Raw genomic sequence first — 18,692 nt, 5'->3', positions numbered from 1 at the left:
AGAAGCTTTTCACACTTTTCAATAAAAGCTTTTCACACTTTTCTTTACTCTCTCCTGATTTTCAAAGCAATATAATTAGCAGATGTTACAACAACATGAAGATTGAGAGGAATGAAATGATACCTTTTAAGCTGCAACACTTAGATATGTTACAATTGCATGAAGATCTAGATTAGTTGAATCATATTCATGCTACCGCAAATAGTAGCAAAAAAGAGAGACAACTGAATTTCAAACTTGTGCAAGCAAACCAGGATGCTGTCGACGCCCCTTCTCGCGTGGAACCAGCACTAGCCTTCATGAGCAGTGGCAGAGCTACATACCACTACCATCATTTGCCATAATGTTCTTAACCTTGGTGCACAACTTGTCCAAACCAAATGGATCAGCATTCTCAAATTCTACAGGTCTATCTCTTGGACTAGCTCTCTCAGATGTTCCAACAAAATCCTTGTAAGGCTTAAAGATCTTTTTCAGTTTCTGCTCATCAACACCTCTATACATAGCAGAATCAACATTTTTTTGGTCTGTACAGAGTAGATAAAGTAGGCTGAGTAGTAAATAGGCCTTTATCATAGATGTTGTAGGCATTATCAGTACTGGCAAATCCAGAATCCATCCCATTCTCCTCTTGTCATACATCAGGACCTCTCCTCTTGATGTAGAAGCCATCCCAAAAGCCACCTTTTCGCTGACATCACGGTTTCTATGAGCCCGTTTGGATTCGCTTAAAAAAGTAGCCTTTAAGCACTTGTGCTTAAAAGCACTTTTTAAAGTCTTTGAAGCTAATTTTAAAAATAAGCAGTTACTTGTTTGGAGAAAGTATGAGCTTAATAAAAAGCTGTTGGGATATTTGGTAAAAGGTGCTGCAATGGCTGAAGTATCCTTGCTACCATTAACAGTATAAATAAGCTGGTTATTCAAGATTTTTTAATCTAATTGATTCAAATAAAGATTAATTTACATTTCAATTCACTTGTAGTTGTATATTGATTAAAATATTGCAACAGTAATTAAATTAAAAGTAAGATTGCTATATCAAACAAATTAAAGATGATAGAACCTATGAGTTCGCCTTTCTAGTGTTCACCACCTGGGAGATCACCAAAACAGTCTAAGGGACCTGGTCCCTAAGCTGTTTCCACAGATTATGGCGGAAAGTAAATAAAACAAGATATTTACGTAGAAAACTCATTGCTCAAGGGATTAAAAACCACGACCTACCCTAGTAGGATTTCCAACTTCACTAAACCGAGCAATGTTCAGATTACAACCTATTGCAACCTAGGAATCAAACTCTTAATTCCTCTCCCTTACAAATGCTCTATTGTAAGCAACTCTCGACTACCTCTAGCCAAGTAAACTAATACACCTTGCCTTTACTTAGACAAGTTTACCACTCAAAAGGTTAAGTGGGTGAACAACTCGCAAACACCTTCTGAGAATTTTAACCAATACATCTAGACTAACTCTAGCCTAATGTACCTATCAAAACTTATAAAGATAACCTTCTTACAAGCAATCCCCTTGGAATTCAAGCACCTACAAACAGCTTCTCAAAAGAGAAGAGTAGATTTACAATTTATAGAACAAAGAAACAAAGACTCAACAACCTAAGGACTTAAAGCATCTTCAGTTTAGGGATGCGGTCCTGCGGGCTTGTTGAGGCTTGTTCTTGAGCACCTTGATAGGGGTGGCGAAATTTGCACTTGAGAAAAATATGTCTTTTTGATTTGCAAGTGTTAGGTCAAACAAATCCCAACATGTTGTATATATATGAGACCAAAGTAGAGAGAATGTGAGAAACGTGTGACCATCGATGGTGACTTTCCAAGGACTAGTAGCTCCTAGCACACATACAACTGTGCTGCTGCCGCTTTGTAGAACCATGCAACAGCTTTACCAGCTGCCACGTTTCATATAGTGCTCAGGGGACCTTATCAAGGACCTGGTCCTTGGTGTGTTTGTCAAATCATCAAAACTACAATACCTCATAACTCATCAATTTGTCCCTTTTTGATGATGACAAACTTGTAATTGAAGTTCCCCATGAGGGCATGGCGATTAACAACAATTGCGCCCCAATTTGATTGTATCCCCATTTCATTTTACATGTGTGCAATATTCAACAAGCTTGTATCCAGGAATTCCCCCTAAGGACCTAAGTACATATCCCTCATCATCAAACCAGGTTGACAACACACAACTCTTCCCACAACATAACTAAACAGCAACCTACACACAGCACAAACAACAATTCATTCGGGACTTCCCCCGGAGACTGTGGTCCGTTAACATCAATACCAATTCTAATTTTCCCCCTTTTGGCATCATTAAAAAGAGATAAAAGATTAAAACAAGCCAGAAGAAGTTTAGAGTCATTAACTCAGGCCACTTGGGAAACTCAGAAGGAATAGTGACAGAACAACCAGAACAAACGAAGGGGAAAAAAGCATGTACACAAAATAGAGCAATTTTCATTGAAGAGTAGCAGTCAGTTGAAGCATAAACATACAAAATAAAGTTGCCATAATGCCATAGTCATTAAGCCAAAAAGAGATTTTATAGAATTAGGACCAGGGTTAGGAAAGGGACCAACAAAAATATAAAAAGGAGATGAATCATGTGTTTGCAGGTTTGATAGGGTTGAAATCTTTCAGCATCATATCCATCCTGGCATCTGTAGCTCTGTGATTTTTCAAGATCTGCTCCTGAAGTCATCTAACTTTCAGCTGCAGATTTTCATTTTCACCTCTTAACTTAGCACCCTCTTCCGTCGGTGTCTCTCTAGGACCAGGTCCTCCAACCTTTAACTTAGCGTTTTCTGCTTTTGATGGGGTATTTTCAACCTGCATCCTCCCTATATCAGCTAACATTTTCTCGTTTGCCTCAATGAGACTTGAGATAGTAGAGGTGCTCCCTATTCCCCCCTTTCGTTTGTACAATGCTGCATTTTTCCAGTGTGTTCAAAGAGAACATCTGCTTCCTTCTTCCTTTAGTGGCTTTCCCAGACACAACCTTAAAGTGATCAAAAACTTTTGTCAGGAGAAAACCATAAGGCAGACCATGCTTTCCATCTTTTGTATTTACAACTTTAATCATATGCTCAATCATGATGGAGGGTAGACTGATTAAGTGTCCTTCATCCAAGATATCCATCAAGAACAGATCCCTCTTAGATGCAATACACTTTTTCTCAGCTCTGGGCAATACCACCTTGTTGACCAACTCAAAAAGAAGTTGATATTATAGTTTCATTTGCTTCTTATATAGAGTGTCGGTGGTCACTTGTTCTCCAATCTTAATTATAAAACTTTTGAAGTCATCAGAGGCTTTGACATTTTTATCATTTCCCAGTATTTTCATTCCCTCAGTTGGAACACCTAAAATCTCGCCTAGCTGAGTTTCATCCAAAGTGAAATCGACTCCTCTAGCTCGGCATACTAAGGTATGGTTGGCAGTGTACTTTATATTTGCAAAGAAATCTACTATCTCTTTTTCATAAGCAAGAGCAGGCCCTTCAAATAGATGATCCCATTGTTGAGCTTTTAAGATTTCCATCAATTCATTCAATCCATGATGTCCAATTATTTCAGGATCAAGCACTCTTCCAAGTAGCACCTTTTATCCTTTCAGATTCTTGATTAGTGAAGGACCGGGTCCCTTCCTGACTTTCACCTTTTTCCTTTTGGATAGACCTGTTACCTCAATTTCAACCCTTCCTTTTCTTAGGAGATTTAGAGATTTTCTGAGACTTGTGTAGTTCAGCAGTATCTTTCTCACTTCTCACTTTCACCTTCTTTTTCGAGCTTTTTCTTTCTCGGTGAGACTCTTCTTCTTTCTTTCCTTGGCCATCAACCACATTCACCGTCTTTTCTTTGTCTCTTGGCCTCACGACTCTTCTTCCACTCTTCGGACTCTTCTTTTTGTCAGACTTAGAAGTGGAGTCCAGTTGTGTTTGAGTTCTAAGTTTGATAGTGAAGGGTTTCTTGCTAGGCTGGGATACCACTTTCTTTTTGGAAATGTGCTTACTTTTGGTAATGTTTCCTTTCTCAGATGATTTTGAAACACCAGATTCCCTTCCCGAGCATCCTTCCAGATATATGCAAATGGAGGACAGTGGTACAATGTCCAAACAATGTTCCTCGGGACGAGGTCCAGTATTCACATACTCTGTTTCACTACTGTTTCTCTGTTCTACTTCATTTTCTACCACTTTTTTTTTAATCTCTCCAGGTTTCTCTTGAGCTTCCAAATTTACTTTTTCGGATCCCCTTTCAGTCACTTCTTTCTCAACAACATCACTTACAATATTTCGTAAGATGTTATCAAGGTTATCACTAGCATTCTCTAAACAAACATCCACATTTTCACTTCTCACTTTAGCAATATCATTATCCTCATTTACCGCTATATCTTTTGCATTTTTACTAGGCCTTTTCACTATCTCACTTTCATTTGCTGCATCACCTGACATCGCCTTTCCTCTTTCAACCACGATATCTAAGATAATATTCTTTGCAGACAGCTTCACCTCTTTTTCACGACTACCAGTCACAATGTCGACATTTTCAGAACTTTTTACTTCTTCTGTACTAGTTAAGGGGTTGGAATTTCCTGATTTGTGAGTATGTTCTTCTAGAACCCTTTCCTTATTCTCATGTATCACCTCTACTAGCCTATAGATTTCAGCACCGTTGTTTTGACTTGACACCTCTAGTCCGTCATCATTGTCAACTGTTTCTTTCGTAAGACCAAAGAGTCGGGAGGTAGTAATAGTTTTAGAACTGATGTCAGAGTCAAGGTTGTCAGAAAAAGAGGGTTTTGTAGATTCAGAGATGAAATCTTTTGATTCTTGTTTCTCTTGAGTTTTAGAGGGACCAGGAACGATCGGTTTAGGTAAAGGCACATTAGGTTTTTGGATGGTGGAAATGTGTTCTTTTTGAGAAAGAGAGGATGATAATGGGTCTGCTAGAATGGGTTCTTTGGGAGGTGAAAGAGTGGGGTTGATTTCTGTTCCATCAGAGAAGGGAGACTCACGATTTGACATGGTCTATTTTGAGCGAAGAGATGAAGTGTAAGTGTTGAGAGATTATGTGAGAGAGGAAGGAGGAGTGTAGAAAGGTTTATATGGGAGAAAGGAACCGATTTCTATTAGTTAGATAAAAGGTTTTTACAACCGGGTCGGTTCAGAGAAAAGAGACGTTTGTCTTAAAAGAAGCGGGAACCAGTAAAGACATGGCACTTAGGCAAAATTAAAAAGTATGTCCATGCTTGAAAGGACTACTAACCTGAGTCACAGGGACCTGGTCCCTTGACCTTTATGAGGATAGCTTAGACAAGAGCTCTGAAGAGTGTAATGTCTCCTATGTTAGGTTGTTCTGGAATTGCCATGTGAGCATACCTCTTTTCTCAACGAGCTATATATAAAGGAGCCATTTGATGATTTGAACACCCACAACATCACTGACACCATCTATGAAGCTTCAAGCATCGTTTCAGGGATTTAGATGACATCACTGATTGCATATTCAACTCCTTTCCATGAGTGCTCTTTAAAATCATACAAAACTTTGTTCAAGGGACTTCAGCATATCCACATGCTTGTGATGTCTTCTGACAGGAAGTGGTTTCTATCCTTTGGATACAACAAAAATTTGCTTGATACTTTAAGGATTTTAACATCGCCCCCTCAAACCTTTATGAAAATCCTTGATTGAGAAGTAGGGTGCTTTTTGATGATTTACAAGTTTACAAACACAGAAGACAATCTTCCTTATTTATCATCCTTTGTTCAAAACTTTTGTCCCTGAGCTGGACATCCCTCTCTTCTCTCCTCTCAAGTCATCTTTGTAAGGAGCTTTTGATGTTCAACGTGCTTGCCTTGAGTAGTGAGCCACCTTATCAGTGAAATGATAGCTTAGGAACCTCGGGTCCTATGAAGGGACTAGGTTCTTTGTATCCTTGGACACCTAGCGTACCTTCTTCCTTTGCTATCCCATGCTTGAATTTTTATCTCAGCCTTACGCCCTATTCTCCTCTGCTTTTGTGATCTTCATTCCTTTTCAGAAGACTTTATTAAAAAGTCCAAGGAGGAGTTCTTCATTCCCTTAGATTTGAGCTCTTTTCAAGTCTTTTTCACGATCATTGAGACAGAAGAATTTGCACTCACATTTCTTCAGACAATTCAGCTTGGACTTTTTGCACTTAGCCAGCTCACGGTGAATCCTTAGGAACAGGATCTCAACCACACATTTATTTAGCATAGGCGTAATGAAAATACCACCTATCATCATGTCTTGGCGGATCTTCATGAGTCTTGTCTTTCTTTTCCCAAAAGGAGATAATGAAGAGTTCTAGAGACAGCACACACAGATTACCCTTGTTTTATCTTTATCACACCACTTATTGTCATTTATTGTTGATCTCATATGAACCTAATCCTCCAGAATTTGTGATTTTTTCATTTATCATTGATAGGGACCATACATATGTTTGTTGACAGTATAAGATTAACCATAATGAACTCCCCATAGCTGATCTATCTGAGTATACCTGCAATTCTGCCCTTCAGCATGGTATACACATTTAAATTCATGAGAGAGTGTCTTGTCGACTTTTGTTCACATAAAGAGTGCATAATCTCTTCATGCTATCACTTGACACACTCCCACCTTCAAGGCCTTGAGTGAGAGAAGATTAACCATTTCTTCAATTACTTACAGAACTTAGAAACACAAATCAGCTTGGGTCCTAAGTGATGAAAGAATAGATGAACTAGATGTTTTCTTGTCCATGCAGGTAACAAGATCTTCTTTGTTTTAAGACCAGGTCCTTCACATCTTGGTTTGCTTTCAACAATCTCACTGTTTCTCTGTGATGACTGACCTTTGTATTTACTCAAGACCTCAGAATGACTAGCTTAATCATAATGAGTCCAACGCCATCCTTCAGGTCCAGAGATATATTTCTTTTACTTGTCATTTTCATCTTCTAATCTTGCCATCAGGGCAAAGTTAGAGTTATATCCAAAATTTTCATTATCAGTGTTCATCATGGATGTTTCCTTACATCCTCACCATTTTCAGATTCATCAGAGGAATCTTCCCAATCAGCTAAAGCTTCATCAACCAAGGTGTCGGCTTCCGTTCTTGAGTTGAGTTTGTCCTCGGGGACCAGGTATTGCTCTTTTTCTTCTTCGACATTTCTGATGCTACTTCCTAACTTTGACAAGCCTTTAGTGATGTGCGACATTTCAAACTCATCTCCATTTGAATCACTTTTCTCTTCTGGTTTAAAACCTTTCTTCTTTTTCTTCTTCTTCTTCTTCTTTGCTTCTTGATTTCTTCATTTCTTTTTATTAACTCAAAGTGGTCATTAATCAGTTCATCGAATGTCAGTTCTGCCAGATCCATAGATTCAAGAATAGTGCACGATTTCACTTCCTATGAAGTTGGCAGAGCCCTCAATAGTTTGCGAGCTAAGAGATGCTCCTCAATGACTCTATTAAAGGAGAGGAGTTCTTCAATGATGGAGGAGAATCTAGTGTACATATCATGAACAGATTCACTTTCTTTCATTTTGAAAGAATTATACTTTGTGGTAACCGTCTCAATTTTCAGATGTTTTTTTCTTCTAGATTATTCATAGACATTTTTGAGAACATCCTAGATTTCCTTTCTTTGTTTTGCAGAAGGCAATGAAATTATACTCTTCTAACCTAAGACTGCGAATAAGAATTTTCTTGGCTTTGAAATCCTTTTGTATGGCTTCTTTATCAGTGTCACTGAGTTTCTTCTTTTCTTTTCGATCTGTCTTTTCTTCAGCCTCACAACCCTTGACAAAAACATGAGGACCATCACAAATAATGTGCCACAATTCAGGGTCCTCTGTCAAGATAAAATCCAGCATCCTTGCCTTCCACCATTCATAACATTTTCCGTTGAACCATAGTGGTCTTGTGATAAATTTTCCTTTCTCCATGTTTGGTGAACTAGCCATGACAAAAGATCCTTTCTAGGTGTCACCCTTTTAGAAAGAACCCGCTCTGATACCAATTGATAGAACCTATGAGTTCACCCTTTTAGTGTTCACTACCTGAGAGATCACCAGAATAGTCTAAGAGACCTGGTCCCCAAGCTGTTTCCACAGATAATGGCGGAAAGTAAATAAAACAAGATATTTACGTAGAAAACACCCTGTTCAAGGGATTAAAAATCACGACCTACCCTAGTAGGATTTCTAACTTCACTAAACTGAGCAATGTTCAGATTACAACCTATTGCAACCTAGGAATCAAACTCTTAATTCCTCTCCCTTACAAATGCTCTATTGCAAACAACTCTCGACTACCTCTAGCCAAGTAAACCAATATACATTGCCTTTACTTAGACAAGTGTACCACTCAAAAGGTTAAGTGGGTGAACGGCTCGCAAACTCCTTATGAGTATTTTAACCAATACACCTAGACTAACTCTAGCCTAGTGTACCTCTCGAAACTTGTAAAGATAACTTTCTTACAAGCAATCCCCTTGGAATTCAAGCACCTACAAATAGCTTTTCAAAAGAGAAGTGTAGGTTTACAATTTATAGAACAAAGAAACAAAGATTCAACAACCTAAGGACTTAAAGCATCTTCAGTTCAGGGATCTAGTCCTTTGGCTTATTGAGGCTTGTTCTTGAGAGCACCTTGATAGGGGTGGCGGCTGCACTTGAGAAAAATATATCTTTTTGATTTGGAAGTGTTAGGTCAAACTAATCCCAACATGTTGTATATATATGAGACCAAAGCAGAGAGCATGTGAGAAACATGTGACCATGGATGGTGACTTTCCAAGGACTAGTAGCTCCTAGCACACATACAACTATGCTACTGCAGCTTTGCAGAACCATGCAACAGCCTTACTAGCTGTCATGTTTCGTATAGTGCTCAGGGGACCTTATCAAGGACTTAGTCCTTAGTGTGTTTGTCAAATCATCAAAACTACAAAATCTCATAACTCGTCAAAAGAAAAAAGAAAGAAATATGAATAAGAAAATCGTACAACTCAAAACAAATACATTTGCAATAGGTAAAAGAAAGAAGATTCTAAACAAATACCAAAAAGAAGAAGAAAGCAATAGAGAGTTGAGGGAAACAACATGAATATCAAAACTATGGCTTCAAAATCTTGAAACACATAATGGTATCAACAGAAAAGAAAGAACTGGAAAAATAAATAGACGTCCAAATAAAACAAATATAGAAAATCAAATCAACAAGGTGCGGGAAATTTGCAGAGAAAGGATGGAGAATAGAAAAGGTGTGAACTGAGGAAAGGATGAGAAAAGAGGCATGTACGGGTTTTGTTTTAAAGAATGCCTCGGGAATTATAAAAAATATATGGGATAAGAAAATAAAATTGTAAGTCAAACTAGAGTGCTTTTAAGCCAAAAAGCCATAAGTTGGGTTGGCCAACTTATGACTTTTGGCTTATTTGGGCTTAAAAGCCAAACACCTAAATAAGCTAAAAGTGGCTTAAAAATTGGTCAAACCAGCTTTTAAGCCAATCCAAACAGCCTCTATCTCCGGTGATCTTTCTCTTCTTACCACCCATTCTTTGCAGTATCTTTTGCCTCCTTCAATCTCCTCTCCCGACGTCGCTCCTGGCGTATCTTCTCTCTCTGTAATCAACATTCATAATCCACACTATTCATATCATTCACGGGACCTGCAGCTCTCTCAAATCTTGCCTTGTGGGCCAACTTCTGAATTTCCATCTCTTTCAGCATCATCTCTTTCTGAAGCTTTGACCGCATTGCAACTGCTACTCTGGCTTTCTCTTCTGCAACATATAGTGCCTCCGAAAGTTTTGCCAAATTATCATTGACTTGGACCTCTTAAAGTCCTCTGCCATCAGCAGCAAGACAACTATCGAGTGGGATTGTGTAACCTTTGGGGTTCTTCCAGTTTGATATACAAGGCGAAATCTTCCAATCCTGTTGGTCTTTCACTGTAACAGGACAATGATGAGAATGCATAAGCGGCACAGGTGGTGAACTAGAGGCCCCAGGGACCTTTTGGTGCTTGAACTTGGGTGGCTCGATAGGGTCCACTAGCATGTCCACCATTCTAATAATCCTCTCCTTTGCACCTGAATTAAATGATGCCGAATCTTTGGGAAGGCTTGTACTTAATGAACTTGAAGTCTTGAGATTGTGTACGAACTTTTGTGGGCTGTCTTTGTTGCCTTTGATCAACCGAACACTTATAATCTTCTCAAGGGCAGCCTTGGTCTCCTTAATTATTTTCTCCTTCTCTCTTCCACATCCACGATCAAGTCTTCGTGATGTTCCTCATCCCTCGGGACAAGATCCTTGTACTGACAATAAACGATTTTCTTAGCGTTCTCGTCCTGCCTCACAATTGCATCATATCTCACTTCACCGTGCTCGTCCATAGTAACAGGCAAAGTCTTGCCTCGATCTTTCTTTCTGCCCATATTGAGAGGATACTGTGCATAATGGATTTCAGGGAATGCTCTTCCATCCCCAAATTCAGCAAGCTGTCTTGTTGATGGTGTCATGATGAGAAGAGAAAATGTTGGGCATGAATTGGTATGTTTGGATTTATATAACTTTCCCGGTAACCCTAAAAGTGAACGGAATCTTGCAAAGGAAAGGAAACGTAATCCTACAAAGAAAAGGAATGTAATTTGTATTCCTACTTATATAATTATTGTGATCCTAAAATCTTTCCTGCATATATAAGGAAAGTTATTGCACCTTAAAAAAATTGCTTTTAGTCTTATAAAGAAAGGGGGAAATTTCATAAGTATACAATTGGGTCACTTACATTGCAAAAAAATAGCCCAAAACTTACATTGCAAAGCTTTAATCGAAAACTCCCTCTTCTCCCCTTTCTCTCCACTGCCTCCTTCTTTTTCGTTTTTAATTTTTTTTAATTTTTTTTACTTTTTTTTTGTTGGAGTTCGCCACTGCCTCCTTTTTTTTTAATTTTTTTTTTTTAAATAGAGTATTATAATTCATATACCCATATACACCCTTATATACTCATATACAATATTATACAACATTATAATCCATATACTCTTGTACAATATTATACAAAAATTATAATCCATATACCCATATACATTCATATACACCTATGTACAAATATTATACACCCATATACAATATTATACACTCATATACATTCATATACAATATTATACACCCATATAGAATATTATACAATATTATAACTCATGTATCCATATACATCCATATACACTCATATACGATATTATACAATATAATACACCCATATATACACTCATATACAATATAATACATCCATATACAATATTATACAATATCATAACCCATATATTCATATACACCCATATACACTCATATACACCCATATATAGTCATCGCCGGAGTTCCGTTCTCCGGCGTATGCACCCATATACACCGACATACAATATTATACACTCATATACACCATATACAGTCATCGCCGGAGTTCCGTTCTCCGGCGAACTCCAACACCACCACCAGAACTAACTGTTCAAACATCAAAGATCCAGCGTGACAGAGAGAGAGGAGAAATAAAAAATAAAAAAATTAAAGATCCAGCGTGACAGAGGGAGATGGGAAATTAAAAAAAAAAAAAACTAAAAAACAAAAAAATTAAAAAAAAATTACAATTAAAAAAAAAAAAAAAAAAGGAGACAGTGGCGAACTCCAAAAAAAATTTAAAAATTAAAAAAAAAAATTGAAAAAATAATAATAAAAAATTAAAATTAAAATGAGAAAAGACATCATTTAACCCCTGAACTTGGCATGAAAACTCAGTTTGGAAACTAAACTTAACTTCTATTTATTTACCCCCCTTAACAACTTACGATTTAATTATCTTCCCCCTCTAGTGGCCCAGACCAGTTGAGGGCTGGGCAGTGTTAGACACGCGCGAGCTAATTGGTCCACGTCATTTATTAATTCCCCAACTTATTTTTACCCGTTCCCACATAAAACCCGACCCAGCCCAGATTAACCCGACCCACCCCCAATTAAATCGACCCATCCCAAACAAAATACCTAACCACCGTTCCAATCGACACTTTTCCCCTTTCCACTACACAACCAAACCTCCACAAACCGATCATTGCAAAGTTAAAATCCGAAAATATACGTAAATCTTGTCGTTTCTGAGTGATATTGAAGATTAGTTAGCCACAAAGGTACACGATTCTTGTTGTTCTCGTTAGGGTTTGTGTAGATTTCGATTTCTGTTGCAAAAAATTAATCTTTAACTTCGTTTTCTTTTTTTTCTTTTTTTTTTGGTGTAAATGGTAACTGAATCTTGTAATTTTTCATTTGTTTATAATTTTAGGTTTTGTGAAGAAAATGGACGATGTGTTTGTGACTCTGAGGTTTAACCACGGAGGTAATTTAGAAAAAACCCCTCGTATTAAGTATGTTGGAGGTAGTGTGACAGATTATTTTGATGTTGATCTTGATAAATTCTCTTATTTTGAGCTTGTTTACTATGTTAAAGAAATCGGTTATAATGTTTCATCTTGTTGTGTATATATCAGACCACCTAAATGTCGATTTGTAGTAGAAGTTAAAAGTGATAGGGACATTATTGGTATTGCACCTCAATTAAAAAACGGAGATATTGTTGTAATTTTTTTGACTCATCTTGTTGAGGAACCTATTGTGGTCCCCCCTGCTCTTCCACCTATTACCCCTGCGGGTGGGGAATCTTTTACTGCTTTTGATAACCCCACATGTGAAGATATAAATGAAAAGGTAGGGGCAGGTGAGGGTAGTCAAACATTTGGGGGTAGTGAAGGCTTAGGGTTTGAAGAGGCTGCTGGTCTTGATGAACCCTTGGGTGGGCCTTCGGTTTGCTCTTTGCGGTTCTACTTCCGCTTGTTGATGATGATGATGATTCCGACTTAGAAAGTGAGAGTGAATGCGAGGTCGACAATGTAGTGGTAGAGGAAGGTGAAGAAGAAGAATTTGATAGTGATGTTCATGAGGAGGATAGGAATCTAAGGAAAGATAGGGTGGCTCTAAAATCAAAAAAGAAGAAAGATAAGGCTAAGAGATGCGAAGGGATAGATTTAGGGCCAAAGGGTGTAGATATGGGACATGATGAATATTTATCTAGAAGTAAGAGTACTTTTGAAGGAAAATTGGGTGGGGATGAGCCATTTTATGACTCGGATGAACTGTTAGCTTTGAAATAGAGACCGATGATGAAGGCGATGACGAAGGTGTGGTTGAAAAGCCTACAAAAAAGTCAAGGAGACCAAAAAGAATTAGAAATAGGGTTATTTTTGATCCGAGTGTAAAGAAATAGTTTGGGAGACTGGTCTTGCATTTGAAAGTGCTAAGCGGTTTTAGGAAAGCACTTACTAGGTATGCGGTTCAAGAACATGTAGAGTTGGATAAATATGTCAATGAACCAACTAGGGTGAGGGTAAAGTCTGCTTGTTGTCCATGGTTATTGTTTGCCGATTACGATTCTAGAACAAATGATTTTGTTGTGAAGAATTATAATCACATTCACAAGTGCAATGGCACAACAAAGAACAAGTTGGTAAATTCTTTGTATATTTCGAAAGGTACAAGGATAGAATTATTTCTGAACCTAGCATTAGAATTTTTGAGCTTCAAAATTTGGTAAAAAAGGAATTGGAGGTGTATATTGGTAGAATTTGTGGCAAGGAAAGCCGAAGCATTGTTTTGCAACAAATCATGGGTGACAATGTAGAGGAGTTCAAAAGAATTTTGGATTATAGGGATGAGCTTTTAAGGACTAATCCGGGTAGCACATGTGTGGTTAAGGTGAGTGAAGAAACTTTTGAAGGTGGAATCAAAAGGTTTCGGTCCTTTTATATATATGTTTTGATGCCATGAAGAAGGCATTCAAGGCTGGTTGTAGGAGAGCAATTGGGTTGGATGGGTGTTTTTTAAAAGGTGTTAGTAAAGGGCAATTGCTTGTGGCTGTTTGTAAGGATGGGAACAACCGAGATGCTACCACCGGCTTGGGCGAGTTGTTGAAGTTGAGAATACTTTTACTTGGAGATGGTTTGTCAACATTCTAAGGCATGATCTTGAGCTTGGAGATGGGATCGATTTGACAACTCTTTCGGATATGCAAAAGGTAATGTATTCTTGGTTATTGATTTTCGAATTTTTTTTCATTCTCTTTAACTTATCTTTTCTCTCGTCACCTAATATTTTTTTACATGTTATTGTAGGGTGGATATAGCCATTAAGGATACGTTGCCAAATGCGGAACAAAGAATGTGTGCAAGACATGTGCTTGCCAATTTTTCCAAAAAATGGAAAGGCATAGAGATTAGAAACTGCTTCTGGAGATGTGCTAAGTCCACATATGAGCAGGAGTTGCAAAAAAATTTGGATCATATGGAGAAGTTAGGTGATGGAATAAATGGAGATTTGTTGTATTACAACATAGATAGGTGGTCCAAGGTCTACTTTAAATACCTCAGTTGTTGTGATAGTGTTGACAACAACATGGCCGAGAGTTTTAATTCCTGGATTTTGGGGCCAAGGCACAAGACCATTATCACAATGCTTGAGGAAATTAGAGTCAAAATGATGAGAAGGGTAGGACAACTAAGAGAGTTTTTACGAGACTTGGATAACAAACATCGCCCAATGGCTTTGAAGGTATTGCAAGAGAACACATCAAAGTCAATGAAGTGTACTCTTGAATGGAATGGTGAATATGGCTTTGAGATCAGGGCATTTGGGGTAATAAATTCATAGTAAATCGAACGGCAATACTTGCACTTGTAGATCTTGGATCGAAAGGTATTCCCTTTGTCATGCCATAGCCGCACTTCATTTCGAAGAAAATTGGAACCTATTGACTATGTTGCACATTGGTACACTAAGGACACTTACCCGAAAACATACAACTCATTCATTCAACTGTTACTAATATGGCAATGTGGCCAAAGACAACCAATCCTCGTCCTCCCACCGAGATTAAAAAGCGCCGGTGTAGGCCAAGGAAGTGTAGAAGAAAGGAGCGGACGCAGAAAACAAGACAGGGAAGCTGTCAAAAAGAGGTGTTGAGATGACCTGCAGCTTGTGCCATGCAAAGGGTCACAATAAGAAGGGTTGTCCTATGAATCCACAATCTGTGAGAGGCAGAGGAAGGGCAAGGGGGAGAGGGACAAGTACTAGTTCAACAAGGTCAAGTGTTGGTTCTTCTACAGTACCAAGTAATTCCCAACCAAGTAGAGGAAGGGGAAGACCAAGAGGTTCTACCAAACAGGTAAAAACTCTCCTTGTTATTTACTACTTGATTAAATATTACAGTCTTACATTGACTCTAACTACTAAAATATGAATTAGGCCATGGCTGCTGCAGCATTTCAATCTGGAAGGGTACGGGACGGTCATCTACATCACGAGGTATTACTTAGCTTGTTAAATTACCACTTAATCAATTTTACAATTCTAAGTGTTTGACACCTTAAATGTGACTTAGGCTTCTGATGCAAGTGCATCAGTTACTGGAAGAGGGGCACCCTTTAAGAGGCCAAGAGTTGTGGGAATGGGAGTACTTGGACCCAAAGTGGTTTCAAAATTGTCAATGTAAGTTTGCAACCTCATTAACCATTTCTTGTAAACAATCTAGCCTAATGGAGATCTATTTAGCCTAATGGATATCTATTTTGCTAATGCGACTGGAATGGCAAATCAGACTCCAACCATGCCTATGAATTCAGCAGTAGTCACTGGTAGTCTTGGACAACACAAACCAAGACCGGGAGGACTAAAATGGAAAAGTAGTCCAGCTATGACACAACAAGGTCTTCAACAAATGAGTGGACAAAAAAGAATGAGAACAAGGGCCAATTTCTAGCCGAGTTGAACTCTTTAAGTCAAACGAGTTCATCACTTGTTTGCGCCCAGAAATGAAATGGAAGTACGTTTGTCGGATATGCCAGATTTTATGTCTTTAATCGACTTGTTATGCGCGTTTCTTGTGACGCAGATTTTAATGTTGTTTTTGTGAAACAATTATGGTAGATGATGTACATTTGTCAAACAAATATGCACTTAGGCTTTATCAATTTTTGAATTTTGCCGCCTGTAGTGACATTCTATTGTTGGAATATTGTGTATTGCAATTTTGACCCGTATTGACATTCGTTTCTTGCAATATTAAGCATTTGTGATGGTTGCAATTTTTCTTTGTATATTTCCTGGTTTTACGGCATTTCCTGGTTTCTGGTGTTGTGCATGACATTAAATGCATAGAGAGAGAAAGGCTATTGTAATGATCATACAATGGGCTGTTGTGCAATTTTGTGTATAACACTAAATGCAAGAAATGATTTGATCAGTTATGTTTACACATTTCAAGAATGTAATTTGAAGCAAATGTACACATTTGAGTTTCAAAAAATGCATTGAATGCTTAAAATTTGCATTCAATGCAAAGAGTAGGATTTGACAATTTAAATGCATAAGTATGCCGGTAAATTGGCATAACTTTGATAATTCCTTCGCAGTTATTTTGCAGTATAACTTTTGATAATTCCTTCACAAAGTTATGCCGGGTCCAAGCATAAAAGTTTATGGATAAAGTGGATCCATGCCTACTATGTCAAAGAGTAGGATTTGACCAATTTAACGATTGCTTGGCGACATATTGGATGGTTAGACAAATTATTGGTTCTTGGAGAATCTGGAGCAAGTGCATACTTCTTCTCAACCTGGAAAAAGCTTGATTCGAACTAAATTCTTGCAATTATTAGGTAATCTGAAAGAGTGCGAAAATTTATGGTGTTTCAACATGCCACTCGACCAAAATATATTTCACAATGTGATTGTGCTTACATGGGTTGCTAATAGGATCATACAATGGGGCTTGAGTGTAGAACCAATTTGTGTTATGTGCAAGTGTTGTGATGAAGAAAGTTTGCCCATTAAAAGTATGCCCCAATGCATAACTTTGTGAAGAAATTATCAAAGTTATGGGACCCGGCATACTTATGCCAAGTACGTCAAAGGTATGAGTATGCGGGTTCGGCATAAAATTTGTAATTCCTTAACAAAAGTATGCCGGGTCCGGCATACACGCGATTCAACCCTTGTCTTGCGATTTTTTTTTAATTTTTGCTTGAGCGAGGGTTCGAACTCAGAACCTGCGCGAAGGGCAAAAATTAAAGACCAGCAATATGAGGGGCATAATTTAAAGACCACAAATATGAGGGGCAAAATTTAAAGACCACCCCAAAGAAGGGCACTCAGCGCAAAAAATTGATGAATCCGAGACATCATTAAGTACTTGATCACACTAACACTATAACTCAACTCAACTATAAATAGGCCTTCTTTCCATTTCACTTTCACTCAACTCAAATAACTCTTAACACATATAGTGACATTAAAGAGGCGGCCTTCATCTAAGATGGATGAAATGGAAATGGCCGCATGTTTTGACAAAGAATTGACGAAATCGTTCGTCGAAAAAGACGATTTCGTAAGTCTTGTCGTATTATATATTTTCAATTGTTCTTTTACCTCTTTTGGTAATAACATTTTTTTTTTTTTTTTTTTTACAGATCCTTCCAACCGACATCGGAATTTCTTCCAAACACCGACAAGGACGCCGTTGTTCATTACGACGATCATGAGTATAATATGAAATACAAGGTTGGCGTATACACGCGCCTCGCTCAAGGTTGGAAAGCCTTCATTGATCTTTGCCGGATTAGGGATAGGAGATGTGTTGTGTTTTAAGGCATGTTTAGATGAGAACCGCATAGTGTTTTTTGTTCATGTAAAGGAGGATCCGGAGATAGTAATGATAGATTAGGTTTCCGATTCTCTATTTAAAGTAATTTATAAAATTTCTCGACTTATGCTATCATTTTCAAGGTAATATTTTCCATAACAACAAAATTCTTCAACAAGAGCATAAAGTTCTTCCATGACATTTACATTACAACAAGACCATAAAGTTCTTACATTACCTACTACGCGATTACAACATACAACAACATAAATTCGGTTGATTAACGAAGCCGCCAAAAAGCCAATAAATATTCCCCACGAAATCAAAAGCAACATCCTTGTATTTGCAAGTTTCTCCTCCAAGTTTAGAACTTTTTTCAAGTCAAATTCATTGTTTACTCTTCAAGCCAATTAATTCCTCCTTCATTTTGTTAACTTCATTTAGATGTCTAGCCTCAATGGCAATTAATTCTTCTTGCAATTTGTCCCTTTCGATCTTGACCGCATCTAACAACGACGTCAAACTTTGAACATTATTCCACTGCATCTCAGGAAACAATTCATCTTCCCATTCCCAAAATCCACAAGAATTGCCCTTAGGCCTCGGACATTTGTAGAATTTCCGTCGGGATTACTAGAGTCGATGAAGTGAGGTATTTTGCAATGGTGCCACAATTACATTTTACGTGAGATGAACGACTACCTTGAGACATTTATGAACCCACAAAATTTTCGAATTAGAACACGAGCGATTATGGACGAAATTTGGAGGAGAAATTTGATGGAGAAATTTCGTGGAGGAAGAATACATATATGAAGGAGCAATGGTGTGAGCAAGAGGAATTTCATGAATGGGGAAAAAAAAATGGGGCGATTGAAGGTGATGAAGATGAAGATGAAGTTGAACT

General features: G+C 37.9%; 1 pseudogene; it reads right to left on the bottom strand.

Annotated features, from left to right (window-relative positions):
• Nucleotides 1–276: 276 nt before the first annotated feature.
• Nucleotides 277–10,648, bottom strand: LOC132069303 (SNW/SKI-interacting protein A-like; annotated as a pseudogene).
• Nucleotides 10,649–18,692: the final 8,044 nt, after the last annotated feature.

Source organism: Lycium ferocissimum, chromosome 9 (genome assembly GCF_029784015.1).
Source record: "Lycium ferocissimum isolate CSIRO_LF1 chromosome 9, AGI_CSIRO_Lferr_CH_V1, whole genome shotgun sequence".
NCBI lineage: Eukaryota > Viridiplantae > Streptophyta > Magnoliopsida > Solanales > Solanaceae > Lycium > Lycium ferocissimum.
Note: the sequence above shows the minus strand (reverse complement) of the source record. Positions and strands in the feature narration are given on the sequence as shown.